Here is a 16249-nt window from a genome sequence, read left to right as displayed (position 1 = left end):
CTCATACCAGGTCCTTGAACAGACATCCACCTCATGCTACATGTTAAGGCGAGCTGTGAGGAGGTGGTTAACAGTGAAAGCAAACACTGTCCTTACAGCACAGGATACAGATTGAGTCACATCAGATAATAAGGAAAATCTGCTGGTCTGCCTGCATCACTCCTTACATTATTAAAAATTACACATTGTAAATTATTTACTTATTAATTTTCTTGGGCCCAATGCCTCATTTTTAGGAAAGACGTTGGAATTGATAGGAAATGTGGTGGGGTAATACAAATCCTTGTGTCTGGCAGGGCTAATATAAAATACAGGTTATGGCTATATTATTCTCTCCATTCAGCTGTTAATTGTGCATTGGTTGGTACCTTTGCTACCCCTTTATCTGTGACTCAGCAGGGCTCCTGGGTACCTCTGCCACCCTGTGGGTTTGGATGCATCAGCCATGGCATGGCAATGGCATCCTTGGGGCAGTGGGTCTCCATGTGCACTGAGGAATTGAAGGGGATGGTGCTCTGTGAGGACCTTGTGAGAGAAATTTGATGTGTGCAAAGCTGAGCCCTTTAAATCTTGGTGCCCTAGTTAAAGGGGATTTAGTCCTTCCAACCTGTCACAGTCCATCTCATTTTTCCCCCTCTTTCCTTTTAGTTAGAGGATTAAAATTGTTGCATTGAGCTTAAAGGGGATTGGAATGCTCTGTATTTTATTTCTGCTTTTGCTCAATGTCTCCTAAGAGACATCATAAAGAATGGCCAAGAATGGATAAACAGGTATTAACACCACTGCAAGTGCTGAAGAAAAGGTGAGAAAGCTCTCCCTACCCTGCTGTGCCTGCAGGGTCTGTGCAGGATGCTCTGACCCCCTGAGCTGTGGCACAGCACCAGCATTAGCCTGTGATGCAGATTGCCTGGATTGAGGCACTCAGCTGGGCAGGACTGCAGCTGCAGGAGGGCAGAGTGGTGGTGGGAACTGGCTGTATGAAGGGATTCCCTTCTTATTCTTCTGTGCCTCCTACCATAGGAGCCATGTAAGGCTCACTGGTGTACAAGAGCAATTTGCCCCTGTCAGTGGGCTGCGTGTTCAGAAACACCAGTGCACAGTTCTGCACAGTTCCTTCAGCTTAGCTTCAGCAGAATCCAAGATCTAAACTTTAAATGAAGTATCTTGACTTGTTTTTGGGGGGCAGGAGGGGAGGGGTGCAGCTGGGTGGTGCAATTCACGTGGAAGAACATTTAAAAGTGTTACAAAATAGAAATGCAGGGTGACTATTTGGATTCCCTAGTTCATGCAGCAGTGAATCTAAGAACTTAGAAAATAATGCTGCACGTGGTATTTATTAAATATCTGGGAAATTGCCAAGCTATCTCTTGTCACAGATTCATAAAGACTAAATAATTTTCAGTATGCACAATACTTCATCAATTTTTTTTTTTTGTCCAGCTTTCTGTTAGTGCTTTTATAATTCCACTAGAAGTACACCTCCCACTGCTACATTTAATTTGCTGGTCCTGTGCAGAGCTTAAAGCGTGGTCTTCACCATTCTCTGTGGCAAGGACAGCCATGAAGCTTGTTGCCAGAAGGTTATTTTGAATCATTGGAGGCAATTTGTGTCTTTCTGGTCTGAGTAGGTGAGTTGAATTTCAATGAAAAATATTTCCATTGAGGTCAGAATTTGCTTTAAATTTTCTGTTCAATATTTTTCTTCCCAAAGTCAATTCCCATATCACTGTCCTATATCCGATAAGGACAAATTTAGATGCATTTTGATCAGTGTCTGTCAGCTGGGAGCCATACAGGTTCTTTCTGTATGTGAGGGACATGTTCAGGGTCCTTCTGTGAAGGGAAAGTGAGGTAGGGAGACTAGTTGAGTAATGAACCATTGGAAGCTGCCACAAGCCTGCTTGGAGTTACCTGTTGCCTTGCCATCCTTTTCCAAGCAATTTCCATTTAAGAGTTGTGTGAGATCTATCCAAGACCTCATACAAGGCTTGTATTGCTGGGTGCTTCCTGTTTATCTGCAGATCTTTGTGCAAATGTGAAGAGAAAAGACAGCTTCTGTCCCAGAGATTATAGCCTCTGTACATGAGCATGATACAAAGTTGGAGATAGAAAGCATTCTTTCTCCCATTCCCCTGATGCAGAGCTGAGATTAATCCTAGAGCTCTGCTGAAAGGAAACAAAGCAATATTCAGAACTGCTAACCTCTGGTTGTAGACTCTGATGAAAATACCAGTGAAGCCAAGACAGCTTGGATATTACTTTTGTACCAACCATTCAATGAATTTGCTACTGGATTCCAGTTACTACCCCAGAGACAAGTAAAACTCTGTCCTGTGGTCACTCCTATTGTAACTGGCTATCCTTCATTACATTTTGTATTGATAATATATTTGGACCACCTCCCTAGCTCTTATAATTTCTGTGACCAGTGATGGATTGGCCACCTAAAATCACTTTGGCACATATTGTATGTCACCTGAGTGAGCAGGGACACGTTGGGGGAAACAAATTTGGTTTGTGGCTGGAGGGAACATCTTGGGAATTCCTCTTTGGGATTGCCTCAGTTACCTCAAATGCCAGCTTGGGTTTTGGTGTGCATTTCTTGCTGCATGTTCATTTTGGGGGAAGCAGTAGCATTTGAGAATAAGCTGCTAGGACAGGAGACATTTAGAAGTTTTTTCTAAGCAGATGTGTAAATGTTAATCATTAAACCTGTTACCATGTAGCAACATGACTTCTCATAATGATTAACTGCCTTGCGAGGCTGTACTGGAAGAAATCTCAGGGTGTTTGCTTCAGCTTCTCCCACCTCAGCCCAGCTGCTAGAGGGTGTTGAAACACTCCTTAACTGGCTGGAGTGATGAGCAGCAGGGCTCCTTGGGGCTGATGGTGCTTCTTCATTCTCAATTCTGATTTTGAAGATTTATATTCTCAATTTAATCCGGGTAAAGTGAGGTTCCCCATGTTACTTTTTTTTCAGTGCCAAATGACATTCTTAGCCACGTGCTGAAACCAGTTTCTGTGTTTGCTCTTCTGAGTGGAAAATGCACTGTAACACTTTTAATAATCCTCTCTGAAGAGGAAAAAAGTGTTTTCATCAGGGAATATGTTCCTGGTGTTTGTAGCATGTACTTGTTTATTGTCTTGCTACCTGGCTCTTTGCAGGAGTTTGGATGCTGAAATGCTGATGTGCCTGGCTGGTGGAGTGTGGCACAAGTTGTCACGGGCACTGCCACCTGACTGGGCATATGGCCTTTCACCACAGGTTATTAATACTCAAATGCAAGTACAGCAGCATTGTACAAGGGAGCATTGTAGGAGCAGAATTGTACAAGGGTGAATTCAGCTGGTTGTTCTCATTTTCCTTCAGATAGGAGTTTGAATGCATCTGCTGCTGCAGACCCAGCTTTGTGCTGGCTACTTGCTGGATACTTGGCTAGTTCAGGATCCAGCAGTTTGGACATCAGCTGGAAGATGAAAAGTTACAAATGGATGCCCAGGCCTTTACCACCATTGTTTTGGAGAGTGATATTGGATGATACTGCCAATAATTCTGTAATGCAGGCAGGGAAAACTTGGCAGTCTAAGTGTGGGGCCCTGGGGTACAGCCTGTACCTGGGCTGGATAACCCACTCTGTGCAGCATGCTGGAGAGCACCTCTCCTGATCAGAGGGATGAGAAGCCATGTTTCTAGGTCAGCAGCAACATGCCACCTCGAGAAAGCTCCTAACAAGTACAAGCAGCTCAAGATCCTTTGGTAAGTCTGTCCTGTTTGACACAGATGTGCTACTGCTTCTTGAGTATCTCCACATGGTGCTGTTGGGATAGTGGGAGTGGAACAGAATTGGTTCTGCAGAACTGCTTTCAGAATGGGTCTGCACTGTAAGCAGAAATGGATTCTTTGGACTTAGTTGAGGGGAAACAATGGCCAAATGCCTGATAATCTAAAATAAATACCTTTGCTCCTGAAAAGGCTGAGTAAAAAATCCCCACCTGTTTGATAGTGCCATTCAGCTCCCTATAGGCTGTGCTTACCGAAGAACTGTGTGCCATTCTCCTGCCAGTTCAGTGCCTCCAGCATTACCAAAGAGTGTGAAAAATAACTGCATGGGAATGTCTTCAATGTTAGGGGGCAGCTCAGCTATCTGGTCTCAGGATAGACACCAAGTCTGGCAAGGAGGAGGATATTTATACTGTGCTTTAGTAAGTGTTGGCCTGAAGGAACTTGTCACTGTGCATTTCTCAAAAATGTGTTTTAAAAAACTCTATTAGCTTTAATGTAATTGATTTGGTCCATTTCTGTGAGTGTGATGGCAATATTCTCCTTGATTTGCTGAACTAGCTTATCTGTATTGGAAGAGCTTGCTTGGTGCTTCATTGGGATGAGAAAGGTATGTGAAGTGTGGAGTGCAAGGACTTTTTTTCTTTATTGTGTTCTCCTAGTATAGAGAAAGTGAAAAGCAATTTAAATAAATCTGAAATATTCGAATGTTCACTGAAATGTAGACTCTTACTATTGTCCTAAAATAACTGCAGACTCTCTGCAGATGCTGAGTGCCTCCTGCAGAAATGGCTCCATGGCTCCTAGAGCTTCTAGTTTGCTTTGGCAGGTACAGAAACCATCTGATAGCTCTTCCTTTCCCCTGTCCCATTAAATAGGTTGCCAATATAAAAAGCAGTAAGCACAATGCTGTGGTTTTAGTCTACATTGAGCCAGATTGGAGCCAGCAGGAAAGATTATCTAAAGATGCTGGGGTTAGAGAATAGGATTCAATGTGACTGGTCTGGAGCTAGCTGCTCTTTAAAGATGTGTGGTTTGAGAGGAGGGAATTGTTCTTAGAGAGGCCTGTCTGCTCCTTCAGAGGTAATTTAACAGCCTGCCTTCCATTCAGGCAAGGGAAATGCTGTCAGTGGATTTTTTTCCTATTGTATTAAATGACCTGTCTGTATGTCATGCCCTAATTGGGTTACCCCAGAGAGCAGTGGATAGAGGATGATTTTCCTTGGAAATTTTTTTTTTTTGCTGCACTGGAGAGGGACTGCTCCCATCTGATTCAGCTGCCAGGCAGCCAGATTTCTCTCTGCTGGTCAATAAACAGAAACTGTGGTTTAATGCACCAGAAGCTGGGGTACTGGCTGCTATAGTTATGACTTAATTACTAGAGTCAGATTAGGTAGGACTTGGATATTGTATCAAGTTAAGGCTCTAACTACTAGAGAGAGGTACAGGTTGAAAGTGAATCCATATATCTACACTAAACAGATTTGTAGTGGCATCTGTTCTGCCCAATGGTTTTTACAGGGAAAACAGTCCACAGACAATAAGGCTGAAACACTTCAATTGGTACTTTCAGTAATAAACATTTTTTGCATTGACAGGTCATGTGCACTTGACTCTTCAGAAATGTGGTAAGTGTTTAAGCATCTCTTTTTACAGATCAAGAGTCTGAAGGAGGCTCAGAAAGGTTAAAGTCTTGATTTACACTGATTGCTCAGGCTCCATTGACTTTCTCTTTGAACATCTTTCCCGCTGGGCATTTAACTGACATCCCCTTCCTTGGAGCTTCAGTGCATGTTTAAATAGCCATGGCTCTTCTGCAGGGCAGGCAGGGGTAATAAGGCAAATTGGAGTGAATAAACCCTGCTGATGCACAGTGCCAGCATGCTTTTCCCCCTGAGGATGGTGCCTCTCCTCTTTGGGTACCTTTAGGAGGCAGCATTGAGGGTACTCAGGTCTCTGTTTGCAAGTGGGACACTTGCAGTGCAGTGAGGTGAAGGCCCTTGCAATGAGTGGCTCAAATGAGGCAGACAGTAATGAGTTGTCCAGGAATAGCTTTTTGGCTCCTGCCTGACATAGGGAAGAGTGTCACTGTGATTTGTGCTTGCCTAACTGAATTTTATCCTTGAACTTGGCTCCTTGTTCAGACAAAATCCCTCATGTGAAACATGTGCCATTTGCACAGGGTTCTTAATTGGAGGAATTCATCATAAACATGGGCATCTTTCTCTTGTTATTACGGCAGCAGGTAGAGATTAATCACATCCTCAGAAATGTCTGTTGTTGTTTACTATTTCTATGAAATTGGCAATCCTTGATGTCTGCAGAAAGATGAGGTTCCTTATGATATTGCTGTGCTACCATTGTTATGCTTTTAATTAGTAAATTAACTAGTGACTTTTCAGTTGAGGTAGTTCCACAAGGCTTGCTGTCTGCTGATCAGCAAATGCTTAAAACTTGCATATTCAAAAATATCTATATTTGTGGGGAAAATCACAGCATGTTGTAATTTTTAACAGCAGGCCTGTCCTAAAACACCTACATTCTTTTCTCCCATACTGCCACTAGAAAGAAAGGGATAGAGTTCAAGAAAATAATTTGCTATGATAATTTCAAAATCAGCTGCTTGGTTCTGGGTACATCTTGCACCCTGCTTTTTCTCTGCCCTGTCTCAGATGGCCAAGGCATGCCATTTTCATTCAAGAAGCATTCAGAAAAGACAAAGTCCCATTGTCTGTGCAAAGTTCAAGAATTAGAGGTTAAAGATGGCTTATTAGGTCCATCTATGTGAAACCTAGCTTCTAGCACCAGGGATTAATTGCTTCCCTTCAGGTTTTGAATGGTCTGTGTCTTTCACAGACAGAGAATAAATAAAGCAAGAACATCTTGCAGGCTGCAGAGCACATGAGCCTTATTTGAAATGTTTGCTGGGGTGCAGCAGGGCCCCCCTGCCTATGCTGGGAACTATTGGTGTACTGCAGAATTGATTTTGATGGGTTTTTTAACCAATAACCCCCATTTATCTCCCTGGGGAAATTTTCTTTTTGCCAGTTTGTCTCCTTTCTTCCTCTCCAGATGGGTATCATGGCATTAACAGATGGCTAAGGAGAATGTTTCCTAGAAAGGAAGTGAATGTGTGGAAGCTGTCTCAGACATGAGACTTCTGGCTTGGCAAAGGCTTTGCCCTCACCCCTGGAGCCTTGAGGAGCAATCATTGCCAGTGTGGCAGGCAGAGGCAGAGGGGGAAGCTCACACAGGCAGCTTACAGGGAGAAAGAGCAGAGTAAGTGTGTGAAGGCCAGTGTTGGAGCAGATGGGCTCACTTGTACTGTCCTGGGCCAAATCCCACTCTGGCTCTCACATGCTGGTATTCTCAGCTGCTTCTGTCCTTTAAGCATAAAAGCTAGGTCACCAATGGTATTACTGGATAGGAGATAAATGTTTGTCCGTGTGTTTAATGAAGACTTTCTCTTCAGTGGCTGCTTTGCACTGCTGGAAGCAGTTAATTAAATAAAGCACTGTGAGTTTTAGACTAGCAAGGTCTTTTGGGTGAAGGACTTGGATAGATCTGGAAGGAGATGTTTGATGAAGCCATTTTGTGCTTTGCAGTTTTCCCTTTAAGCTGAAATGGAAAGGGTGTGTTAATCATTTCTCAAGGGCGCTGCAAGACATGACTGCAGTCTTGTGAACATCATTGATTGTGTCCTCCAAAAGATCTTGCTGGGATCTCACAAATGGTAGAAGGGATAGACAGCTGTGGTGGCTGACTGAAAGAAGAGAGAATTTGTTTTGAGAGCCTGCAGGCAGTTATTACTGCTCCTCTTGCTCTGAGAAGGCACTAATCTTGTCTTTTGCTCTGCAGGTTAGGATGAGCAATTAAGCCATTCTGCCAGATTTTTGCCAGCTGCTGGAAGGGACACTGCTTGGGAAATGTAGGAGGAACTACTCCTACCAAGACATCTGTCTGCAAGTAATGCCTGCATTTCCTTGTCCCTGGGTGCTGCCTCCCCTCTGGCTGTGAGAGAGGCAGAGGCTGAGTCAGTACAGTCCCACACCTGCAGGAGATGTGGGTCCTGCTGAGTCTAGAGACACAGGTCATCTTCCAGTAGCTGGACTGAGAAGACACTGAGGGATGTTAGTTGTATTTGGAAGGAGTGTGGGGGGAAACAAGAGTAGTAAAAGCCAGGTTATCTCTACCAGATGCTGGTTGTGGTCTCTGAAGAAAACTATTTTTTCTGTTGCCATGATGTTTGTACTTGAGGTTAAAGCACTTGGGTGGAGGTGAAGACACCATTCTGATAATGTTTTGCTTTAGGTGGGTTGACTGCAAAGAAAATTCCTATTGTTAGCCTGGTATTAACCAGAGGGTATGAGAGAGATGATGTCTGTTACTTGCCTGGTAACAAGAAAGTGTGCAGTGAAGGATAACATGAATTCATTATTAACTAAAAGAAGTTGAGGGAGTTCTTCCCCCTCTTGTGAAAAACTTACTGCTTCTTACAACTTACACGGGTTAATGCAGGGCTCTGGGAAGAGATTGGAGGGGTGAATGTGTGTAGGAAAACAGAGGGTGGGGGTGGATGTTCTATATATGCTTTTTCCCACCTGCTGCTTTCCTACAAAATTCATCAATCATTTGTAAATTGGTTCTGGCAATATTGTGCTGTATGCCATAAGAGGAGGAGTCTGTTAGAGGCATATCTGATGGGTGAGGGAGGGAGTGTAAGATCTTTCATCTGGTAGGATGTTCCCAGGTTAGAGATGGTTGTCTGCTGCACCCTCAGCTTTAGCTGAGCACTAGTGGAAATGTACCAGCTGGACTAGCAGCTCTCAGTTCAGCTCCAAGGACAGCTGGAGCAGCCTTGCTGGAAATATTCTTGCAGTTTGAGCCACTGGCCTAAATGGCTCCATAACTCAGAGTTAGTATTGACCTGTAGGTAGACAAGTCTGATAGGCTCTGACTCAGAGCATCTATGTGACGTGGGGTGGGAAGAGCTTGCAGGAGGCCTGGCAGGATAAAGAAAGCTGATTTGGAGGGGAAGTATGTTGCAAGTAGAAAGGACCAACTTTGTTTTTTGTGCTTTTCCCCCTGGCTCTAGACTGCAGAGAACAGCAGCTATTTAACATCCCTGTTGACCTTCCTTACTGTCAGATGAGGAGAAAAAGGGACAATTTTGTTGTTTTTTTTTTTTTTTTTTTTAGGAAAGCAAAGATGTGGCTGTATTTACGGTTTCTGAACTGAGTTGTCTGGGAGAATTGTGCATGTTATTTGTGTGGGTATATACTGAAAACCTTGAGGCACTTGTTGCAGAGAGGTTTTTTCAGTACAGAGGATTTTTATCATCTTTGTACTTGTTTTCCTGTTTTGTTCAAAGCAGTAATTCAGATCTATTTGTTTCTCCTACTCTTTGAGAAATACTGGCAAACCAATATTTGGACACCTGAGCAAAAGCACTGGAGATCAGGATGCCTCCCTGTATTTACCAAAAGAATTGACATACTTACCTAAAAAGATGCCAAACCTGATCAATTTGGCTGATGCACTTCTATCCCCATCAGCAAAGGTTCATCTTGAATTCCTTTAGTTCAAAAGCCCTAGAGGCATCCAGCAGAAATGGATGGTAGAGCAAGTAGCTCTGGCACCCAGCTGCCTTCCTTCCTCTCAAGCTTCTCTTATCTTGGGCACCAGTAAAGCAGGATTTAGGCATCCAAGATCTGGGGACAGGCCAGGTTACCCTCCTGTGTGAGGGTGAGCTTGCTCAAGATGGGATCACACATACATCCTTTGATAAAGTCACCAATAGCTTGCAGTAGGTAGACTTCTCTTTAGCTGGAGATGATCTCTCAGCCTTGCAGCAGAGGCCCCACCAGCAAACATTAGTGAACTGCTTTCAACTCCATTGATTAAACCCACAATAAATGAACATTTACTTGTGATTGCAACTGGAGATGTAGCACCTCCTCCCATGAGACTTTAATGTATTTTTTTTTCTTTTTTGTAGTGTTCCCAAGTCAATCAGCCTCCTTGAGATAGGTATCTTTTCTCTTGACGCTATCAGTGTATCTTAGACCTGGCACAGTAGGATTTGAACTGTTGACACTGCTTAATGCAGAGATATAAATTGCTATTGCATTGCCTTCATCATGGTACATGGTCTGTGTCAATTGTCTGGCTCAAAGGCAGCCATTTCTGAAGCAGTCTTTCTCATATTATAATTTTGCCTTTGGTGAGGAAAATCACTTTTCTGCAATGAGAAACATGATTTCTTCCCTAATCTGTGACTAAAGATCAGTGAACTTTTGAAAGATACCTTTCTGTGGTCCTCTAATGAAATTATTCATTTTCATGTTCTGCATGACTGACAGATATCTACCCATTTCAGGCCTTTAGTGTTGCACTACAAACCTGTGCTGCCTGTGTTTAAGGAATGATTATTCATTTGCAGGAACCATACCAGGCAGTTACCCTCTGTGGACTGGCATACAGACATGGGTTGTGTGCAGTCCAAGTGCATCAGCAAGATAGGTGTGCAAAAATTGCTCCATTTTGTGATGGACACACCTCACAAAGGTTTGATGGTGGGAGACAATTTTCTGTTGTTTAACTTCACTGGTTTCTAATGAAGTGTGCTGCTAAGCTCTTCTGCTTCACCAGCTTGGGGCATTGGTTTCTAAAGTGCCAGCTTTCCAAAATTATCCAAATATACCAAGTGTTTGACTCTTAAAAAAGAAATCTTTTGGCAAAAGAATATATATCTTTCTGCTTCTGGAAGGATTCTCCTGTGGGTAGCCATGATTCTGAACACGACTACAGTTAGTTATATTTGAGGAGTAAATAGCTGTCAGTCAACTTTTTTGTTTTTTTCACATTCTTTGAAGTAGCCTGCAGATGGTAAGCTGAAAAACAAGCTGTTGTTCAAGCTGTGTATTGATATGACAGGTCTGGAAACCAGTCTTATGATAGTTGATTTAAGGCTTCTGTAGGTCACTACCAGACCCTGAAGTAAGCTGTAGCACTGAAGGAAAAGTTGGTTTTGCATTATTTCTGCTGGTGTTGTAAGCTGCTTTTGGCTGAGCTGTTTAAAGAAGAAGCTGAAAGGGGATGCTTCTAAGAATCTGATGGGTGTTGTTCTGAGAAGTCAATCACAAGAGCACCCCAAGAGGTAAGAGGTGCAGTGATGTGGTGTGAACAGCGTGGGTGGGAAGCAGCACCCTGCTGGGTGAGGCGTCAGAAATGGCTTTGGTGAATGAAGTGGGCAGAGCCCTGCAGTGGCACTGGGGCTGAGGCAGGAGCTGAGCATCTCCTTTCAGCACCCTGCTCCCAGGGAGGAGGCTCTGCCACATCCACAGCACACTGGGAGGGTCCCTTCTTGCATAACTGGGAACTGGCTCTGTGTGCATTGGATAAGTGCATTTTTTTTAAGCTTTAAAAAAACCAAAAGCAACAAAACAAGCTGAAAAGTACTGTGGTATTGCTATGGTAACAAACTTGGGCTTTATAGCCTGTGTCTTGGTGGTTGCATATGCAATCAGAGATAGAAATGTGCTGTAAAGGGAAATAGCAGCATCTTTATGATGCCTTGGGATCTTTCAAGTATGAGACCTTCTGCTCCCCTGCTTGAGGCAGGCTAGGAGCAGTTGCAGGCTGTTGGTGTGTCTGTCACTTCCTGTTCACTACCCATCCAAGCAATGAGACATGAGCAGCCATAGGTGTTCTGCAGCACTGTAATATCCTGCACTTTGAGATTGAGCAGCTTGGGTCTTTCATCAGACACTTGGAAGGCCAAGAGTAGCTGAAGGAAACAGGTATCACTTGCTGCTTCCAGCAGCACATTCAGTGGCAGGCCTGGGGGAAGGCAAAGAGAGTTCAGCTCCTTCCCTGGTGTGGTATTATTTGTGTGTGCAGTAGTTCTCAGTTTTGCTTTTTCATTCTTGTTTTCTGTTTTTCCACTGTTTTGGGCAGTGTTGGCAATCCTGCTGGAGGGAAGGTGCCAGTAGTGGAGCACATTGAATTTCTGGCAGAGATGGAGCAGGTCCTTCCACAGTATGCCTATGGTTTGGGGTTTCTTGGTAGCTTGGATAGCCATTTTCTTCTCCACAAGCATCACTGGAAAATAGTGCAGGACTGGGCAACAGATAAAGACAAAAAGGGAAGGAACTTGCAGAATTACAATTACAGAGGTGTAGGGGACCCTGCTGTAATTATATAGGCTGATGTTAGAAGAGGAAAAGACCTGTCCTGAGAAGGCCTGGCTTTGAAGAGGAGAAAAGACCTCAAATTGACAATGATGATGAAGAAACTGGATCATCTCTCTAATGAGGAAATGCTGAGAGAGCTGGGCATGTTCTGCCTCTAGAAAAGATGACACAGAGAGGGGACTTTTTCAGTCTTGAAAGGGAGAGTGTCAGAGGATGGAACCACACTCTGCTCGATGGCGCTGAGCAATAGGACAAGAAGCAATGGGCAGGAAATTATTCACCTAAACATGAGGAGGAACTTCTGTTCTCTATGGGTGACCATCCACATGGAACAGATTGCTCAGAGATGTCGGGGAGCCTTCCTCACTGGAGATGTTCAAGAACCCTTTAGACACAATTCTGTGCCATGTGCTCTGGGATGACCCTACTTGAGCAGGGAGGTTGGACCAGATCATCCACTGTGGTCCCTTCAACTTTACCTGTTCTGTGATTCTGTGAAAATGCTGCCTCCTAAAAAAGAAAAGTCTTTTTTTCCTACATCCTTCCCCAAGGGTGATCCTGACAGGGTCCTAGCATGTGTGAAGGAAGCTGCCTCTTGGAATGCAAAGACTTCTCTGGATTAGTGCTGCTCTGACCCCCCTTGGGAACAAGTTACAGTCCTGACTATGATTTCAGGCTTCAAATTTTTTAAAGCTACTATGTATGAGTTATCAGTGGGGCCTTGGTCTGGACACTTTGGGCATGCCAATTGTTCCTGTTGTACTTTGCACACAACTGCAGGGAATCAGAGGAAGAACTTCAGAGAGTTCAGCCTCCTGTATGAGGGCACATGTTGGCATGTAATTATGTGCAGTCATGCCAGTTAAAGCTTTTAGAGGACATGCATGGTAGAAGTAGCTTTGTATTGGCACTTATAATTCAGGATTGCCCTTTTTGCTGAGTGCCTAACCCTACAACCTTAAATGCACCTTTTTTATATTGACTTGGGGAGGAAGGGACAAGAGAGAGAGCTGTAAGTTCTGTGACTGACAGCTGTATAAAGAGCTGTATATATTGGCAGGTCATGAAGAGTCCATCATCAGTATGTGTTGCTTATATTGTTATATAGAATTATAAGCTAATTTATCTTTCTCATTAACCTTTTGTAATCTAAGGACAAACCTTCTTCATCTTGTTCCCTATCTATAACAGTCCTTTCAAGTTTTTGTGGGTTTTCAGGATCTGGAGTTTTTTTTAAGTTTATTTTGTGATGTCTTTGATGCTTGCAACCCTAGTCCTTGCAACCATAAAACATGTTTTATTTTTTTGGGTTTTTTTTTTTCAAATCTACTTTGAACAAACCTCTCTGCACATTTCCTTTGTTCATGTTTGTTTGTCTCCCATGTTCCTTTGTGGAGCCAGAAGTGCTGAAGCTCAATAAGAGCAAGCCAGAAAAGTGAAGAATGTCTCAACTCTTTTTTTCTGTTTGGGAGAAAATGAGCTGTTTTATAGACTCCATACCTCGAACAAACTGTTTTGCTTTTAATCTTTACATGACCACCACAACCTCCAGCTAGAAATTTATACATTATTTGTCTTCTGGGTAATGAAGGCCATTTACAACATAGTTAAAATGGTTTCTGAAAAAGAGGCATTTTCCAGAGCAAATAAAGGGTTGTAAGAAAGGGAACCTTAGTGTGCTAAGCAGTTTAATTTTTCTAAAATTCTGAAAGATAGCAGAAAATTGGGTCCTCTGTGAGTACTCTGTGTTTGTTTCTCATTGCTTGTGTTTTTGTTGTGGCTGAAATTCTGCTGATGTTGCTGGCAATTTTACCACTGGATTTAACTAGTAATTTACAGTCAGACTTTTACATTGTGTTCTTGTGAACACAAACAAAGCCTATGCACTTCATGCAGCTTTGTGCAGAGAGCAGAAAGCAGAACTCACTGAGCAATGCTCATCCCCATGAGCATCCCTGTGGGTTTCATGGAGCTGTGACAGCACTGGATGTGTCTATTTTTCCTTCATTATTAGGAAGGCTGCTGGAGGCCTGGGCAAGGTTCTTTGACCAGTGGCTTTTTGAAGCTGTTCGCTCTTTGGTGAAAGAGGTCTGTGTGGTGGAAAATGCACCTGCCTGGTGTTCATTTGGCCATGGGAGGTAAGTGAGGCTGTTGTGTTTCCCAGGGTTGTGAGTGGAGGCCACTCAATCCTGCTGCTTGTACTCAGCTGTTGTACTTTGGAAGAGGAGAATTTAAAAAAAATAAAAAAGCATCTGATGCATCTAGGGAAGGGAAAACTGTCTTCTTGAAGTGCTGGCTATACTCATACAACATGCCTTGAGAAGCCAAAGGTTAGGATCACAGCCCCAGCCATCAGAAACAGACAGCCACGTTTCATGCTGTGACCCATACTTGAACTTCGAAAAGTGAAATCTTGCTCACAGAGTGGACAATGCTGAGCTGATGACTGGCTGGGCTGAGTGGCCAGGAGAAGAATCTACCTGATCAGATTTATGGTTAAGCCAAAAGAAACAGCTATAGCCCAAGGCTTTTGTAGTGCTGCTATTGCTGACCACAAAACATTCAAACATTACTTGATTTGAAAATCACATTCTGTGTTTCTTACCTTCTGGGTTTCGAATTTTTAGATGTCTGCCTTTTTCTTTTTTTGCAACTAAGACAGCAGAAATTTATCCTATCCATAGAGAAGCTATGAGTTGTCCTGACTACCTAACCCAGGAGTTGCATCTTTACAGGATGTTCTTACAATACAGAACTTTGAACTTTGTGTGTGCAGAATCAGATGATGCCTTTTGTATTGGCCAGGGATTGATTAATGGATTTTAAATATCCTCAGTATCACTGACTCTGTTTTGCTGCAGTCTGCACCTGCAGAATGAGACTAGGGGCTGTGGCACTTTGTGTGTGGGCAGAACTGTATTTCCATGAGCAGTGCTTGTGGCTATACCTGTCCTGAGTGTATTTTTGTGATGCTTCCATGGTTCTGCTCTTCCTTATGTGCCCAGCTCTTTCCTGGTTGACAGTGACTAAATAGAAGAGCTGAGGGGGCCTTTATTATTATTAGTGTGATTGAAGTCTAGAATGACAGAGGCCTGCATAGCATAACACAGGTGTTTTTCATATTTGACAGGCATATATGAACCTATTGCATGATTCTTCATAGGCATCCTTGATTAAATTTGCTGTTGGGGAGGTGAATTTAATACCTTTGCAGATGGAGACCCATACAGAAGCAGAGTGCAGCTCTGAGGGTTTTGTCAGTTCACTTTGATTGCTAAGTCCTGGAATTGGAGCAATGCACTAGCTGGAAAATTATTCAATTAAAATGGAATATAATTTGGTTCCTAAACAGAATGGCAATGGCCTGATAGCCTCAAATGTTCACGGACAAATAGGCAATGAGTTTTTCTGCTATTAGAAAACAATATTGCATGCTGCAAGGATGAATGCCTAGCAGAGATGTCTGAGTAAAGAAGGTCTTATACAAAGGGACTAATTTTGTAATAAATCATGGATGTATATGCACCATTGCTATTGTCACTACAGAAGGAATGTCAGTACAGTCTTTGGGAGTAGATCTCATGGCTTCACGCTTCCAAAATACAAGTTTATGTTGTGAGCTGAAGGTCATTCTTGAAATTCTCTGAGAAACCAGGTCATGATTCAGCAGCGACATGAGGAGCTATATTAAGTCACTCTGCTAAATGTCACTTTGGTTGTTGGTTTACAGACAATTTGCATTTTCATATAGGGCCTGTGTGACTCTCAAACAATATGTCCTACCTAAAGCCTTTCTCTGTGATGTTCAAGAGCTAATGTAAGGAGGAGCTGTGTGGAGCATTGTGGCAAATTACTTGACTTGTCAAGGTCAGGTCCTGTTCAGGTGTTACCTCCTGGGAAGACAAGGTCCCTGCAGGCTCTGGGCTGGGACTAGCTTTGTCCCTGGTGGGGGTATGAAATGCCCTGGGTTGTTCCAGTCCTTTCCTGGCTCAGCTGTGCACGTGCACAATATTTTTGTGGAGTGTGAATGTTGGCTAGTTGCAAAACTCCACTATTTTATTCTTAATCTTCTAATCTCCATTTAAAGCTCTAACTCTCGAGGATGAATGATTACAAAGGTACTTTAGTTTCCATTCTCTAGCCTTAGCAAAAAGCCCTCACAGGTTGATCTTGAAGGCAAAGAAAACGAGCCCCAAGCTTAACATAATTAAATTCTTTAACACTTTGGGTAAGTGGTGCTTCTTCTCAGTGCCAGCTGACCTCTGCTCATCTC

At 43.1% G+C, this 16249-nt stretch overlaps 1 protein-coding gene across 2 annotated transcripts in view; it reads left to right on the top strand.

The window, feature by feature from the left end:
* The window catches only part of GALNT16 (polypeptide N-acetylgalactosaminyltransferase 16), a 71052-nt gene that overhangs the window by 10097 nt on the left and 44706 nt on the right, over positions 1 to 16249 (top strand). Inside the window, exon 2 of one of the 2 annotated variants that reach the window (XM_079309681.1) lies at positions 5380 to 5409. The exons of the other annotated variant lie outside the window; for it this stretch is intronic. The gene's annotated coding sequence lies outside the window, so the exon portion shown is untranslated. The remainder of the gene's footprint in view (positions 1 to 5379; positions 5410 to 16249) is intronic. 2 annotated transcript variants of the gene reach the window in all.

The sequence above is a fragment of the Erithacus rubecula genome, assembly GCF_903797595.1.
Source record: "Erithacus rubecula genome assembly, chromosome: 6".
Classification (NCBI taxonomy): Eukaryota; Metazoa; Chordata; class Aves; order Passeriformes; family Muscicapidae; genus Erithacus; species Erithacus rubecula.
Note: the sequence above shows the minus strand (reverse complement) of the source record. Positions and strands in the feature narration are given on the sequence as shown.